The sequence below is a fragment of the Caretta caretta genome, chromosome 14, assembly GCF_965140235.1.
Source record: "Caretta caretta isolate rCarCar2 chromosome 14, rCarCar1.hap1, whole genome shotgun sequence".
Classification (NCBI taxonomy): Eukaryota; Metazoa; Chordata; order Testudines; family Cheloniidae; genus Caretta; species Caretta caretta.
In genome coordinates, this window is record NC_134219.1 from 21,428,998 (window position 1) to 21,447,029 (window position 18,032).

Consider the following 18,032-nt stretch of genomic DNA (forward strand, 5'->3'; position numbering starts at 1 on the left):
TTGAGTGAGGGAGAATAAATGAATATCTATTAGGATTTTTTCCCCAACTCTATACCATTTTTCTTTTTCCTTAAAATAGTGCCATTTTAGCTCATTGATAGATACTGTTTAGTTTAATGAAATTCCGGTTCTTTGCAACATCAGACCCCAATCAGCAGCTTTTCACATCTTTCATAATATAAAATTGCACTCTGGCTATGGAAGGTGACATTAAAAGTGAGAGAGCAGCTTCTCCATGTTTAGTAGAGCTTGTGATTGATATTGCATAAGATATACATAAGCAACAGTATCAGTGAAGAAAAGTGTTCTCCCAGCAATAAATCCATTCTTCTGAAGCTAAAAGCTATTTTTTCCTTTTAATTAGGAAGAAATATCTCTCGTTAGAGACTAACCAAATCTCTGATTAAAAATTGTAATTGAATGTAAAAACATTTTGTCATTCTTTATGCATGTAAGTGTTTTATAGGGAAGATATGCTGTGTAACTGTACTAAATGAAAGGCATAACGCTTAATTGTTTAACCACTGATTAAAAAACATCAAATTTGTGTGTGGATAGCTTTACATCAGTCATAAGCTAACTGTCAGGCTCTTATATTTCAGAACATACATGTCCGTAACAAAAGTTAGAAATTTAAAAAAAACCATCAGTGATAGAGAGCTACTGGTCCGGGGAATGTTATTCCAGTTTGTTTCCCTTATTTAGTATTATTATTGCTGTATTACTTTTCCAGTTTGCCAGTGTTCATGGATATGGTTTTTATTACTAAAGCTATAAATACTACAGTTTGAAAGGATTTATGCAGAAAGTTGAATGTACTTTCAGCATCGGTGGATTGCCATAATTCAATTGTCTTTGGTGGTTACTGATTGGTTTTGAATGCTCTCTTCGTTACTTTGAGTTCAGAAGTTACACAGGCGCTTTCTTGGCCTTCCATCAAAAACCCTTTCAAGGTGACATGGTGCTGCTTAGAAGGAAAAGCCTGCAACTTACGGCAAGACCTATTTTCTACAGCGTTCTGAGCAGTCTTCTACAACCAGCTTCACCGACTTTATGCCACCCAGGGATTCAGCTGTCCCAGAGAAATACCCAGCTGACACTTGAGGGTAGTTTTCCAGTTGGAAAGCTGGGCCACGGATCCATGTCAACACACTTCAGGGCATCAGGGAGGTGGGTGGATTTTCCTCCCCATTATCTAACTTGTCCAAGCAGGAAGAGTTCTCCTTATTGTACCTATGTTATTGCAACTGCTTTGCCCCTAAGATCCTCAGACTTCTGCTTTTCTCTCCTTAGGCTAAGAGCATTGGCTTGGGTGGGATTGGCCAGGGGAAGCTTTTCTGAAAGTTCAGGGCCTTCCTTCATTTACTTAGCTGATCTCCAAAACAGGCCTGTTTGCTAGACAAAGCATCTTACAGCTGCTAGGGGCTTACCCTGAACAAGCCGCGAACCAAGTTTGGGAACCCCTGTAATAGCACATGGGTGAGCCCAGGAAAAACATAGGATGGGTGGCTACCCGAGGCCAGCCATGCACTTCTGAACAGTATTTTCTAGGGCTGTCAATTAATCACGGTTAACTCGTGAGATTAACTCAAAAAAATAAATCATGATTAACCTCAGTTTTAATTGCACTATTAAACAACAGAATACCAATTGAAATTTATTAAATATTTTGAATGTTTTTCTACATTTTCATATATACTGTAGTCTGTGTTGTAATTGAAATCCATGTATATTATTTTTATTACAAATATTTGCACTAAAAATGATAAAAGAAATAGTATTTTTCAATTTACCTCATACAAGTGCTGTAGTGCAATTTTTGTTGTGAAAGTGCAACTGACAAATGTAGATTTTTTTTGTTACATAACTGCACTCAAAAACAAAACACTGTAAAACTTCAGAGCCTACAAGTCCACTCAGTCCTACTTCTTGTTCAGCCAACCGCTAAGATAAACAAGTTTGTTTATATTTACAAGAGATAATGCTGCTCTCTTCTTATTTACAATGTCAACAGAAAGTGAGAAACAAGCATTTGCATGGCACTTTTGTAGCTGGCATTGCAAGGTATCTACGTGCCAGATATGCTAAACATCCGTATGCCCCTTCATGCTTCAGCCACCATTCGAGAGGCCATGCTTCCATGCTGATAAAGCTCATTTAAAAAAAAATGCGTTAATTAAATTTGTGACTGAACTCCTTGGGAGAGAATAGTATGTCTCCTGCTCTGTTTTACCCGCATTCTGTCATATAGTTCATGTTATAGCAGTCTCGGATGATGACCCAACACATGTTGTTCATTTTGAGAACACTTTCACTGCAGATTTGACAAAATGCAAAGAAGGTACCAATGTAAGATTTCTAAAGATAGCTACAGCACTCGACCCAAGGTTTAAGACTCTGAAGTGCCTTCCAAACTCTGATTGAGACAGGCTTTCAGAAGAGTGGAGCATCCTTTCAGAAGTCTTAAAAGAGCAACATTCCAATACGCAAACTGCAGAACCCGAACCATCAAAAAAGAAAATTAACCATCTGCTGGTGGCATCTTACTCAGATAATTAAAATAAACTTGTCAGTCCGCAGTGTTTTGGATTGTTATTGAGCAGAACCTGTCATCAGCATGGACACATGTCCCCTGGAATGGTGGTTGAAGCATGAAGGGACATACGAATCTTTAGCGCATCTGACACGTAAATATCTTGCGACAACGGCTACAATGGTGCCATGAGAACGCCTGTTCTCACTTTCAGGTGGCATTGTAAACAAGAAGTGGGCAGCATTATCTCCTGCAAATGTAAACAAACTTGTTTGTCTGAGTGACTGGCTGAACAAGAGGTAGGACTGGGTGGACTTGTAAGCTGTAAAGTTTCACATTGTTTTATTTTTGAATGCAGTTATTTTTTGTACATAATTCTACCTTTGTAAGTTCAACTTTCATTATAAAGTGATTGCACTACAGTACTTGTACTAGGTGAATTGAAAAATACTATTTATTTTGTTTTTTTACAGTGCAAATACTTGTAATCAAAAATAAATATAAAGTGAGCACTGTACACTTTGTATTTTGTGTTGTAACTGAAATCAATATATTTGAAAATATAGAAAACATCCAAAAATATTTAAATAAATAGTATTCTATTATTGTTTAACAGTGCGATTAATAGTGATACTTTTTTTAATCATTTGACAGCCCTAGTGTTTTCTGATACAGACAGCATAAAAGAAGAAAATGGGCTGGTGATGTTTATTTATGAAATCTGAATTAATTGAAGTTTTAAAGTAGACTTCATGCTTGGCACTTCTGTCTCAGAAATTAATACAAGAATATAATGGGGAAATGACTGGTAGTGTTAAGGATCACACTTCCTGTTCTTTTTCTTTCTCTAACTTGTTCAGGGCTTCCACCATTTCCAGACAGCTTGTTGTTGGAAGATTTTAGACTGGGCCTCTTTTTATTACAATAAATTGTTTTGACAGTCTCATATGCAGATGAAATTCTCATCTAGAGTAGCAATATTGAGATTAATCTAAGACATCAATCTCACCTTTATTGTCTCAATATCCTTTACCTGTCAGTATAGAACACTATGAACTCAATGCTAATTTAGCATTGTTTTTGTGGATAGCAGTGAACAAATTATAGCTCTGAGGGAAATAAATATGTCATTGTTGATGAGCCTGTATCTCAAATGAATAAAGCAGAAAACTCTTCAGATGAAACTAAGCCATGTTTTTTGGTCTGGCAAAAAGCATGCAACATTATAATTTAATTATGAATTAGGTATGGTTTGTAGTGGGGAGGCTATTTGGCATCATTAAAGGGTTTGTGCAGAGGAAAATGAAGGTCTGACTTTTTGGCTTCTTTTTGATATATGAAGAAGGCTTGATAGGTGGTTCTTCAAGTAAACACAGCCATGTGTTTCATGTAGGTGTGCATGTGCCCAGCGCACAGAAGCCGCAGAACTTTGCCTAGCAGTACCTGTAGGGGCGACGCTTGTGTCCTGTGGCCCGAGCCCATGCCCCTCCCCTAGATATATATATATATATATATCGGAGCAGTGCCTTCCCAAACCCCTCTGTTCTTTCTGACCGCCCATGGCTAGAGTCAGAGCTTGGTGTGGGGTTTTCACCTCATGTTTTCAGTGTCAGATTTCTGGGAATTTTTTGTTTTCCTCTAGATAACAGTTATCTGGAGCCAGGAGTGGGGCTGCAGCTCTTCGGGGGAGAGGGGCGGACAGTGGAAAGAGGGCCATGGCTGGGGCTGAGAGCAGGGACGACGAAGGAGCTGTGGCCAGGGACCGAGGCTGGGGTGGTGGCAGGAGCAGAGCCTCCGCCAGGCTGCGTTGGGGGCCAGGAAGTGGGTCTGTGGCCAGATGCGGCTCCACTCCCAGCCCCACCCCAGCCTCGGCCCCAGGCCAGGATCAGAGCCACGGCCAGCAGCCAAGGCTGGGGGCAGGGGCAGGCCCAGAAGCAGATCTGCGCTGAGGCTGGGGATGGGAGCCGGGGACACAGCTGTGGGCAGAACCAGAGCAGAGCTGGGGGCAGTAAGGGACTAGGTGATGCTCCCTCCACACACGCCCCCCCTCCAGGGGCTGGCCCAAGGTTCCTCCATGCCCCCCTAGGGGGAGCATGTCCCACAGTTTGGGGACCTCTGTTCTAAGAGGAGTGCTGAACGGCTCTCTACTCCTTCCAGCACACAGGATGGAGCGGGGCCATCTAACTCGCAAGTACTTCTCCAAAAATAGCCACAGTCCATATAGCTGAGTCCAGTTCAAGCCATGGGGCATCTGTTGAATCCGGTACAGATGACATCGGCAACAGGGCCAACTGTCTGCATACTGATGGCATATCAGGCAGCTTCAGGCTCCTTGCCTGTCAGTCCCTGACTCTGCACTAGTTCAGAATTTTCCAGTGCCATGTTTTCTACTGCTTCATCCCTCCATTGTGCCCTTGGCACCTTCTGGATTGTGTCACAGAGCATATGGCCGCTATCTTAGGCATCCAGGCTGAATTTCTGCAGGAGAATACGCATAAGCTGTTGGATATTCTCCAACCATCAGCTCCAGGGAGAGTAGCCCTCTTGATAAATGAGGCCCTCTTGGAGCCTGCCAAGGCCTTCTGGAATACTCCTGTTTTGTTGCCTCCCATGGCAAAGCACGCAGAGAAGCAGTATGTTGTTGCCATTCAGGGTTTTGAGGGTTTCTACTCCCATCCAGCCTCTAACTCTCTTGTGCTAACTGCAGCACATGACAGGGCATAACGGAAGGAATAAATCCACACCTATGGACAAAGGGTCCAAAAGGATGGACTTGACTGGGAAGCTGATTTATACCACCTCTTCCATGCAGATGTGCATCATGAACCAGCAGCCATTCCTCTCTAAATATGACTTTGTTAATTGGGTGGCCATGTCTAAGTTCAAAGACAAGTTGTCAGAAGCCTCTACGGAAGAGTTTAAGGTGTTCATTGCAGAACACTGTATGGTAGCTAAAATCAACTCTGGATGTGACAGATGCCTTGGGCAGAATTATGACATCAGCTGTGACCATGAGGAGGGCCACATGGCTGCAAAATTCAGACATTGTGCCTGATTTGCAGCAGACCATTGAGGACTTACCTTTAGATGGTCGGGTTTTGTTTTCGGAAAAGATTGGCAAGACCCTGCACTCTAGTAAGGATTTCCAAGCTACTTTGTGTTCCTTGGCAGTTTATACTCTGTCTGCACAGAGACACCACTGTAGCCGTGAACCGCAACACCAGCAATACTGCTTGCAGCATTCTTTGTGTCGTCCTCCTTTCTTGTAAGGCAGCAGGGCTCCCCCCAGGAAAGGGGCATAGATCCCAGAGGCGAAGGCCCTCTGATTCCGGATGCAGCCAGCTGGCTCGTTCTCTCAGCATCCAGCCAGCATCCATTTTGATTTGCGTGTCCAGGGCATCAGTGATGTCTCCATTTTTGTTCCCCAGGGGTGGGCTGGCTTGTTTCTACTGAGTTTGGGACTCTGTTACTACAGAAAGCTGGGTCCCAAGCACTGTCTGATCAGTTTATGCCAGACCGCTCCTCCTCATCCCTCTTCAGGGACCTCTCTCACAAGATACTTCTCCTCGAGCAGGTTCAGTCTCTACTGGCCTTGGGGGCTGTATAGGAGATCTCTCTGCAGTATCGGGGACAGGGATTGTCCTCCCAGTATTTCCTGGTTCCTAAACCTAAGAGAGGGTTGAGTCCTATCCTTGACCTCTGCATCTCAACACATACATCAGACACACCATATTCTGGATGGTCATCCTAGCAACTGTCCTTCCCATGCTCAATCACGATGACTGGTTTGCTCCCTAGACCTTCAGGATGCTTATTTCTACACAGGTTTCAAAGTAAAAAGAAAAGGAGTACTTGTGGCACCTTAGAGACTAACCAATTTATTTGAGCATGAGCTTTCGTGAGCTACAGCTCACTTCATCGGATGCAAAGGTTTCAGAGTAACAGCCATGTTAGTCTGTATTCGCAAAAAGAAAAGGAGTACTTGTGGCACCTTAGAGACTAACCAATTTATTTGAGCATAAGCTTGATGAAGTGAGCTGTAGCTCACGAAAGCTTATGCTCAAATAAATTGGTTAGTCTCTAAGGTGCCACAAGTACTCCTTTTCTTATTTCTATACAGTAATTCTCCCAACTCACAGGTTTCTTCAGTTTGTCACAGTGGATCGGCACTATCACTACACCGTGCTCCCTTTTGATCTTTCTCCCTCTCCCTGGCTTTTTACCAATGAATAGTTGTAGTGACAGCATACATCATGAAGGCAGGAATCCATATCCTCCCTTATCTTGACAACTGGTTACTGAGGAACAAATCCAGAGAAGAAGTCCTCTTTCGTGTTCAGTTCACGCTATGCTTACTTGACTGTGTCTAGGTCTTATCCTAAACAGCAGAAAGTCAACACTGGTCCCAACTCCAAGAAGCAAATTCACTGAGGCCCTGATAGACTGTACAAATTCCAGAGTGTTTCTGCCAACTGACCAGTTTCCACACAATTCACCTCCCATGTCTGGAACTGCAGTCTCAACCCTCAACCACAGCCCAAGTCCTCTTCAGTGGCTGAAGTTGATTTATCATCCGAATCATCATACTTTGGACAGTCTGGTCCAACTTCCTTTGCCAATCTTGAACTGCATACAGTGGTGGACAGTTCAGGGCAATGTGCCCTGGGCATTCCCTTTGCTCAGTCCCCACCGTCCAGGACTGTTGTCAACAGTGCCTCCTTAATAGGTTGGGGAGTTCATCTGGAGTCACTGAAAGTTCAAGTCCTGTGGTCAGAACTGGAAGCTTCTCTGGATATCAGTGTCCTGGAGCTTCATGCCATAATGCCTGTCAGGCCATGCAGGATCATATCAGGGACTCACTGGTGCACATCCTTACCAACAATATCCATGCAATATATTATGGGAACAGGTCACGGGGGTGGGATGGGGAAGCACACTCCAACATGCTGTTATCAGGAAGTGATCAGGCTCTGGTAGTTTTACATCAGGGAAAACATTTCCCCCATGGATCATCACTTACCTGGGATCCAGAATCACCTGGCAGATCACCTCAGCAGAAATTTCTCCCGGAATCACATGTGGTCCCAGCATCCTGTGCTGTCTTTGCAGTTTGGGGCATTCTGACCGTTGACCTGATCTCCACAAGAGACAAGAAATGCTGTCTGTTTTGCTGTTGAGGGGGTCTCAGACTGGGCTCTCTGACTAATCCTTTTCACCTGAGCTGGGAATTTGGCACTCTTGGGTGCTCTTCCTCAAATTCCAATCATCCTTCAGGTCATTCTCAAGCTGAAATTGGATCGTGCCAAGCTCATTTGCATTGCTCCAGTGTAGCCAAGACAGTGTTGGTTCTTCGACCTCCTCGCTTTATCGGTTCAGTCTCCCATATTCCTTCCTCTTCACCCTGGCTCCTGGCTCAGCATCACAGTCAGATTTTTCATCCAGGACTCAGCTCCCTGCATTTCACAGCGTGGTACTGCTTGGTTAGATGAGAAGGAATAATGTTTGTAGGTGGTGTGGCAAATCTTGCTTAACAGTAGAAAGCCTTCCACAAGCACAGCATATTTGGCCAAATGGAAGCAGTTCTTGCTGTGGTTGTTAGCCCCGGGAGTTCAATCAAAGATGGTTTGTATGAAGGACATCTTGCAGTACCTGTTACGCCTTAACTCTTCTGGTTTTGCACTTAGTTCATTGAGAGTGCACCTGGTGGCGATTTCGGTGTTTCATCTACCCATCCATGGGAAGTCAGTATTTTCAAACTCCATGGTAGTGAGCTTCTTGAAAGGAATGACTCATTTCCACCTGCCTGTGAAAGTACCAGTTTCTTTGTGGGGCCTTGATGTTGTCTTAGCAGCTCTTATGGGACCTCCAGTTCGAGTCTCTGTCAACTTCTTCATTCTCCCATCTGTGTCAGACAGCTGCTTTCCTTGTGGCAATAACATCTACAAGAAGAATGTGTGAGTTGCAGGCTTTGATGGAAGAGCCTCCTTACATGCAATTTTCCAGAAACAAAGTAACCTTGCAGTTACACCCTAATGTTTTATCCAAAGTGGCTTCTCAGTTTCATTGGAACCAAATTATATTTCTACCAATATTCTTTAAACTGCATTGAACCTCAGATGAGCAGCATTTTGGCAAGTTGGATGTTAGGTAATGTTTGGCTTTTCACCTGGGTAAAACTAATCCTTTCTATTCTTCATCTCATATGTTTGTTTCATATGCGAACCAAATGAAGGGGTGAGCAGTCTCTACACAGACAGTTTCCAGGTGAATAACTTCTTGTATCATGACAGCAGACAAAGTAGCTCAGACTGCACCTCCTCAAAGGGTGCAGGCTCATTCCACGAGGGTCCTGACGTTGTTGATGAGATTTGTCAGTGACGTTCCAATATTGGACATTTGCACGCTACCACTTGGTCCTCTGTACATATATTTACAAACCGCTATGGCATTGCTACTGCATCCAGATCAGATGCAAACTTTGGGGAGGCAATCCTGTGGTCCTTGTCTAAATAGACTCCGAACCTCACCTCTTGCAGGCACCGTTTTGAGTCACCTACATGGAATAACAGCTGCATCAACTCAAAAAAGAAAAAGTGGTGATTTACCTGTATTGTAACTGTTGGCCTTTGAGATCTGATGCAGATGTGTATTCCACAACACACCTTCCTTCCCTTCTGCATTGGAGTCTGTGTTACTGACGTTCGGCGTGAAGGACCTTGGGAGGTTGGGACACTGCCGCTCTTACATATCAGGGGAGGGGCTGGGGCAAAGGGTGTTAACCCCTGCCTCAGGGGTACTGCTAGGTAAAGTTCTTCAGCTTTGGTATGCAGGGTGCATGCACACCTGCATGGAATACATGTCTGCATCTCATCTCAAAGGACAAGAGTTACAATACAGGTAAGCGTGTGTGTGTGTGTATATGTATATCTCACTCTCACACACAAAAAGATAAAAGTAGGAGGGGGAGGGGGCTGGGGACTATGTTAGGTTTGTTTACATTAGAAAATATCAGGAATATAAAGCTTGTTGTTCTCTGTTTGTGCTGGAGGACTTATTGGGTGTGAGAGCTTTTTCTGTAATTGACAAAGCAGGGTATTGAATCTTTAACAAAGCTATCGCTTAACTCCCAGCTGTTTGTGTAGGAATTTGAGTTAAATAGGTTGTAGCAAAAGCAAAACAGTATGGATAAGATGATCATGTCCCCCATGGCATCGCTGATACATCCTTCCAGTTCTCCATAGTGTCTCGGAAAAAACAGGGCAAAAAACAGCTACCTGTTCTATAGAGATGTAGTGGGGCCTATTGAATAGGGCACTGGAATAAACATTGGGAGACCTGGGGTGCTGTGCCATTAAGCAGCTGGGTGACCTTGCGCAAGTCCCTTATCCTCTCCGTGCTTCTCTTTCCTCGGCCACCCTTTGTTTGTCTTTGTGTAATCCATTATTGCAAGGTCACAAATTAAGCTCTTCATATAGGGGTTGTTGGGGATGGTTTTGGCAGGCAGGGAGGAAAGGGGTTTTAGTTTATTACTTGTGTGGTCTCCTTTGAATCCCATTTTCAAATATAGGCACTTGGTTTCAACTACAAAATATGCAAGAGGACACAAATGAGCACTTACACTCAAGCTTATTCTTATATGCAAATACATGTTTTACATGCACAATTACCCATTAGCGCAAGGTCAGAAATTAAGCTCTTTGTATCAGGTTTGTATGTTTATGTATCTATAGATATGTATGTATGGGGGGAGGGTGTTCCAGGGGGAGAAGGGGTTTGATGTTGGAACCTTAATTATTTCTCGATATTTAGGTTCTTTGAAAAACAACAATCTAATTTCCTGATTTTCAAACACTATTTTTCTTAAGCTTTGAATTTGTCATTTTCAAATGTTGATTTTTAAATTGTAATAAAGTTTTAACATATTCTAAGGTTGTACATCCAGTATATGTCTTATATTCACAAAGTGGTTGGCCTAAGATTTCCTATGGGTATTAAATGAGAACTGAGAATATAGAAGAACTTTATAAACATTAATTAAGCTTCCCAACACTACTGTGAGGTAGGTAAATATATTAATTGTATAGATGGGCAAACTGAAACACAAGGAAATTAAAGTGACTTGTCCAAGGTCAGCTGTGAGTCAGTAGCAGAGTAAAGAATTGAACCCAGGAATCATGACCCCTAAACGTGTGTGTGTGCGTGCACGCAAAGACCTGTCAGGCACACATGAATTAGGGGACAGCAGGCTGCTACATTTTCTGAAGTCACAATCCACCACACATGATATGTAGGGTTCCAGGTGAATGCCTAGCAATTGTGTAAGGCATGGAAGCCTGAATTTTACTCCTGTGGGATTCCCTTCTGTCTGCTCCCTACCTTCCCCAAGCTATCGCTGAGTGATTCTCCCCAGCCTGATTGACGGTGTCTGGAATCCCATCATGCCAGTGGCAGCTTTGTATTGTATGAACAGAAAACTGAGCCTTTATTCCTCCACCTCTTGGGTCCTGTGGATGGTGTGGGATTGGAAAGGGTCTGCCTCAGATGGACTCTATTACGGATAAATCCATACATTTCAACTACCTGGGAACAGAAGTAAGAGTCATTACTAATATATTGCCTTCCATATGTGAATGTTAGAGCACTTCACAAATATTAATACATTTAGCCTCATGACACCCCTCTGAAGTAGGTACTGTAGTCCCTAGTTTACAGATGAGGAACTGAAGCACAGAGCTTCTAAGTGATTTGACCAAGCCAGGAACAGACCCCACGTCTTCCTGGCTTTGTCATGTAACTTCAACATAAGACCATCCCTCCGCCCCGGAATTGTCATTGCTGTAGTCTCTGGTAGAGCCATGTTGCCTGAAGATATTTTTCAGGCCCATCACTATGCTCCTAAGATAAGCTCCTATACAGTATGACAGCAGACACTTGTGCATTATTACTTGCATCTATCATGGTGAAAGATTTCTATATATGAATGCAGTGCTTTATTATGTGGATGGTCACAGTATAAATACATAGATAGGAGTACAGCAGTTTCCACTAGCCTGTGTGAGCACCAGATTTGTCCATGGGTGGCATGGGCAGATCTCACAAGTGCCACGTCTACATTGCACGTTGACCATACATTGTGTCTTCCTGCAGTGCTGTCTGGTAAAAGGTAGCATTATAGTGAATAGGGCTGTCTAGCACCTGTAGCCAAGGTAGGGTGACCAGATGCTAAATACAAAATATCAGGACCGCCGTAGGGGGAACGCCTTTTCAATTGTTACACTCACGTTTGGCGGCGGGAAATAAATCTTGCCGGCGAAGACAGAAATACCTGCCGCCGAAGACCCGGGCATGCCAGGTGAGTGTAACAATTGAAAAAGCGCTCCCCCTGCCTGTTGCCGCCACCTAAGAAAAAAAAAATGCGCCCGAAACAAAATATCGGGACAAATGGCGTCCCAACCGTACTTCAGTCGGGATGCGGGACAAACTGCTCAATATTGGGACAGTCCCGGTTTTATCGGGACATCTGGTCACCCTATAACAAGGGAGCCTGAGAGTCAAGCAGCGAATGGTGAGTGAAATCTCCCTACTTGGAGCTGCTTGCGAATAGGCAAGTGGATTTAAAGATCTCTGTTATATTTAGTTTCAGACAACACTGATTTATCCTGAATTCAGAAACAGAGAAGAGAGGATTCTAATCTTGTATAGTCCACTGTTCTTTAGTTTGGTAAGGCACTCAGTTACCACCATGATGAGCATGAAATAAATACCTGGAGGATGGATGGATTATTTAGTGTACATGCTGTCAAGGGTGATCTATAGAGAATGTTCTGTTTGTGATACGTTGTTAGATATGGTGATGGGTGTGACGGGTTGGATCATAGAAACCCCCTGGGGTCTGCCACCCGATGTGCCAAGACTACTTCTGCCCCTGCTTTCCCTGCCAGCTTGAGGCTCCAGCACCTTGTCTTGCTGAGCCAGACACGCCAGTCTGCTCCAGCACAGACCCAGGATCTGAACCATGGGCCCCAAAGCTGCAGACTGAAAGCAATTTAAGAAGTGTGCCTGTCTTTAACACTCAGATGCCCAACTCCCAATGGGGTCCAAACCCCAAATAAATCCATTTTACACTGTATAAAGCTTAACAGGGTAAACTCATAAATTGTTCGCCCTCTATAACATAAATAGAGAGGTATGCACAGCTGTTCCTCCCCCCCCCCCCCCCCGGGTATTAATACATACTCTGGGTTAATTAATAAGTAAAAAGTGATTTTACTAAATACAGAAAGTAGGATTTAAGTGATTCCAGGTAGTAACAGACAGAACAAAGTGAATTACCAAGCAAAATAAACTAAAACACACATCTAAGTCTAGTACAGTAAGAAAACTGAATAGAGATAAAATCTCACCCTCAGAGATGTTTCAATAAGTTTCTTTCACAGACTGGCAGCCTTCCTAGTCTGTGCACAATCCTTTCCCGATACGGCTCTTGTTCCAGCTCAGGTGGTAGCTAGGGGATTCCTCATGATGGCCGCACCCTTTGTTCTGTTCCACCCACTTATATATCTTTTGCATGAGGCAGGAATCCTTTGTCCCTCTGGGTTCCCACCCCTCCTTTTCAATGGAAAAGCACCATGTTAAAGATGGATTCCAGTTCAGGTGACATGATCGCATGTCACTTTAAGACTTCATTACCCACTTGCCAGCCCACAAGTATACAGGAAAACTTACAAGTAAAACAGATTTCAGAGGAACAGCCGTGTTAGTCTGTATTCGCAAAAAGAAAAGGAGTACTTGTGGCACCTTAGAGACTAACCAATTTATTTGAGCATGAGCTTTCGTGAGCTACAGCTCACTTCATCAGAGCCATCTACAGGTAATTGTCCTGGTTAATGGGAGCCATTAAGATTCCAAACCACCATTAATGGCCCACACTTTGCATAACTACAATAGGACCTCAGAGTTATATTTCATATTTCTAGTTTCAGATACAAGATTGATACATTTATAGGATGACCACACTCAGTAGATTATAAGCTTTGTAATGATACCTTACAAGAGACCTTTTGCATGAAGCATATTCCAGTTACATTATATTCACACTTATTAGCATATTTTTATAAAATCATATAGAATGCAACGTCACAATGGGGAGGGGATTAAATACAGTTTTTCTTTTGCCTAAACAGACAAGTTAGAAGTCTTATCTATACACTGTCTCACAAACAATAGTTTTACATACAATAGCTGCTCAGAATGTTATTGACATTTGGAAAATACCATTCAAATAAATACTGTTTAAATTTAGATTTAAAATTCTTTTTCAAACTGATCATTTTCTTTCTAGGGAAATATTTTTGTATTTAGTCAAGAGCCCAAATGAGTAGTTTTTGTCTGCATTTTTGAGTAATTATTTTAATGTAAAAGTATCTTTCCTGCATACTGGATCCTTAAGAGGATTTGTTCTTGGGTTTTACTTTCTACACAGGGATTAGTTAACTAGTAACTGACTAAGGATATTAATTCCTTTAGTTGTAACAATGAGTGCATTTAAGTATGAATGTAATATAATATACATGCACACAAACGCAGGTATGTATATTATCTGCCATTATTGGAAAGGTTTAAAATAAACAAAAAAGTTGTTTTGTACAGGGCAAAAAATGGTGCCATAGACTTTATGTCAAGGTCATTTCCTTTAAGCACCAGTACAAACTACTTTGTGATTTATGGGAAGTGCTTGTACTAGTGGTCAGAGATCTCAGGACATCCTGATGGAAATTTCCCTGAGCAGTTCTAATAGTCATCTCCTATCTCTCAGCTTCTTGGTGGGAATTTCTCGGAGCAGATGTATATTTCCCTTCGGAAGTTACATCCTCAAAACTCTGACCAATTGGCAGTCGTGAACATTTTTGAAAATTGTAATAACAAACGCAAAATATTTACCTTTTCCTGAAAGAACTGCAGTTTGCACATAAAGAAAAGGAGTACTTGTGGCACCTTAGAGACTAACCAGTTTATTTGAGCATGAGCTTTCGTGAGCTACAGCTCACTTCATCAGATGCATACTTGCATAATGACTTAGCACATATTGCTCTTTTGAATAGTAATGATTAGTACTTTGGGCTTGTTTTTGCTGTTAGTTTTGTGGAAAGATCAGAAACAGCTGAGTCTGGTGTTAAGCTGGGTTGGGAATTATTTATCGCAGATTCACTTATTTTTTTATTTTGTAAGCAACTACTGAAGTGCCAATGAATCACTGAGCAAAAAGATCATCAACAAGTGGGGCAGATGTTTAAAAACTCTGCTACATGGAGGTCCAAACCTTTCTATTATTTTTCCCAAGAAATCTCCAACTCCTTCTCCTGTCACTCTGTCTTTTCCATGCCACCCACAACACGGTCCCACAAAAAATATCCCCTACTGTGGGGATCTACCCTCCAGAGCCAGATATCACCCCAACTAAGCATTGGCCAGGAGAGTTGGGTGAAGCAGAGGAGTTCCTAGAGAGCATGAAATGGCCATCCCCAGCTATTGTAGGTCTGTGCAGAACTGCAAGTCTCCACCATGTCCAGGTGCTAGGGAATGAGCTCACAACCAAACTCATCCCTTCATATAGCCAGTCTCCTTATTTGTTAGTGCCAGTGTATAATACCAGCAAGCATATTAGTCAATCCTGTGTCCCAGTTTAAAAGGTTAAATTCTTAAATTATTTCATAACCCAGAGGATCATACACAAATTTTGTATTTCTTAGTGTCTCATTTGAGCATCTCAAAGCACTTTGCCAATATTAATTAATTAGCCTCACAGCACCCCTGTAAGGTCATTTAGCATGACGACTATTTTACAGGTTACATTATTTATCGAAGGTCATGCAGCATAGAACCCAAGACTCCTGAATTCCAGTCTCGTGCTCTAACCATTAGGCTTCTCTCTTATCCAGACTCAGCTGTGACCTGTTGTGACCATATTTTGATCTGCAAGGTCTTACCTTCTCACACCCAATGACAGAACACAAAAAATAGCCACTCATGATAGCAGCTCACAGCTCTAGTATCATGAGGTTGATAGGTTGGGTATTATACTCAGCATTGGTATTACAGGGCTGTTTCTGATCCATGTAAACTCTGCAGAAGGAACAGATTTATTGACTTCCCTCTGGTGTCAGGCTTGTTCGCAGGCAGTTCTACCATTTGCTTTGCACACGGTGAATGGTGAAGTGCGTGGATCTGCTGCTATTCTTGTGCCACTGGATCAGTGTAGCATTAGTCTGGAATGAAGAGACAGACTGGAGTCACTGCTGTTTATTAGCGAGAGCAGCGTTCACCACGCTGGGCCAAATTCTGCCCTCATTAATGCCCTGTTGAAGTGAATAAGAGTTACATGGGATGCAAGGGCTGAAGCTGGTCCTTTGTCTTCACGGTAGTAGATACACATTTTCTTTATCACTCGTGTCATTTGCGAATTTACAGTCCAACTCTACCTTACTCAGGACCTAAATGAGTTATATTTGTTTTGCCAAGTCAGGCTTTTGCTGTGCAGAGGCAATGATGAGAAATTGTAGCATATGAAGACATAGTACTGAGGCAATTTACTGTGCATATCTTATTCTGCTGCAGTCCCATAAAAAAACACAGCTAACAGTAAAACTAAAGGACACACGGCACCGTATGGTCCTTTTATAGTGTTACTCATTATCAGAATTCTCAAATCTACATCTCATTGTCGGTGGATGACAACACAGTACCTTGCCTATATTTGTAATGTACCAAGAACACTGGGACTGCTTACTGCTATCCTTGAAGGAAATGATGACACTCCCTCCACACTGTGTAATCTAAAATCTGTTGCTGGATTTGAAAAGCTGGCGGAATTATCTTCCTGCATTTCATCAACCTCTTGGTTTAGTCAATTTAATTTAAATTGAAGACAGACTTTTATTTAGTCCCAACATTTTGACTTGAAGTTTGCCCATCTTAACAGTTCTGACTATTGTAGCATTTATAAAATGCTGGGATGCAAATGGCCTGACCAGGGATTTAAAAATCAGAACTAAACCTTTATCTTTTTTATTAAGAATGGCTTATTAAAATTCATCCTCACAGCTAGCCGGACTTCCACAGCTACGCATGGAACGCTGGCCACAGTACACACGACAGGGTTAAAGACTTCGTGGGAGGGGAGAAGCATGCTGCTAAAAACACATAGAATATTGAGCCTAGAATTGTAAAGTTAAGGTTCTTGTAGTGTTATTAACTCAGCTATATTGTCAATGTGTATTTTCTATTCCTGTCGCTGGTAAACGTTTAGCTAAATGTATTAATTTTATTGTAAAATGTGTACTGGAAAGCGTACAGGTTATTAAAGGTGGCTAACTTAATACTATCTTCCTCCCTTTCATGCTTCTCCCATTCTTCCTCCAGTTTTCTCTTTCAACTAACTCAAGCAGAGGGAAGCCTTTTCCACTTGCACCACATTTTCCTCTCATTTGCACCATTGTAAACTAGATGCGTCTCTATTGAAGTCAGTGGAGCGATAATGGTATAACACTGATCCAGGTGAGCAGAATTTCAGGCCTCTTATACTGGCACCAGGGTTGAGTCCCCAGACAGTGTGGATTTGCTGACTGAAATAATTGGTCTAAGTATTGTTCATCTCATTGGGTGTTTATTCTGAAGCCTAATAATGGCAGTTTAAATTGTCAGCATTAACTTTTTCTAATCATTGTACCAGAAACTTCCAGCTACTCTGGGATTGTGAGTGGAACTTGAGTAGAATTACTACCATTTCCTTCTCTCTGAGTTTGACCCTTGGAAAACAGGAGTTTCTAATGGAAGCCAATTGGTTGCTATTGCTCTCAGAAAATAACAACTCTTAATTTGATTTTGTCACTGTAAAGTTCTTTTGTCAGATTTCCCCGGGTGAGCACTATACACCAGCCAAGTTTGAACTTGGAAACTTCAGCCATGTTTTAGTAAATCCAAAAAACTGTTTAATTCTACTCACAAAACTCCAAAATTGAATTGATTCTTCTCAAACCTTCTAAAAAATGCACCTTGCAAAAGTTGTCATCAACTGAAATTCTGACAAAGCCACAACAATTCACTTTCTCTGCCACACTGAACATTGATTTCTTCAGTAGCTTTAAACACACAAACTTGAGGCATTTTTCCTGATGTGCCTGCTCCACATGCTCGTAACTTACTAAGATCACTGCCAAATTGTTAAGACACTAATTCTCAGTGAGGAGATTTTACATGAAAAGTACTATAAGCTGACAAAGGTTCAGGCATTTTTGAGTTACCAGCACTGGTCACTAGAATCAGAACTAGTGAACTTGTCCTAGTTGTAGTTATAACTCTAGTTATAACTCTAAAGCCACTCAGTGGAATTGGCTCCACTTTCTAGAAAGGCTCACCTTAGGACGGAGGTTGAGTGTGGAAATTTCAGCCATAAAAGAACATTTTTGAAAAAAGCTACAAGCATCTTGGAAACAATGGTGTA

General features: G+C 42.2%; 1 protein-coding gene across 4 annotated transcripts in view; it reads left to right on the plus strand.

Annotated features, from left to right (window-relative positions):
• COX10 (cytochrome c oxidase assembly factor heme A:farnesyltransferase COX10) overlaps positions 1-18,032 on the plus strand; it is a 155,937-nt gene that overhangs the window by 119,338 nt on the left and 18,567 nt on the right. The gene's annotated exons all lie outside the window — the stretch shown is intronic.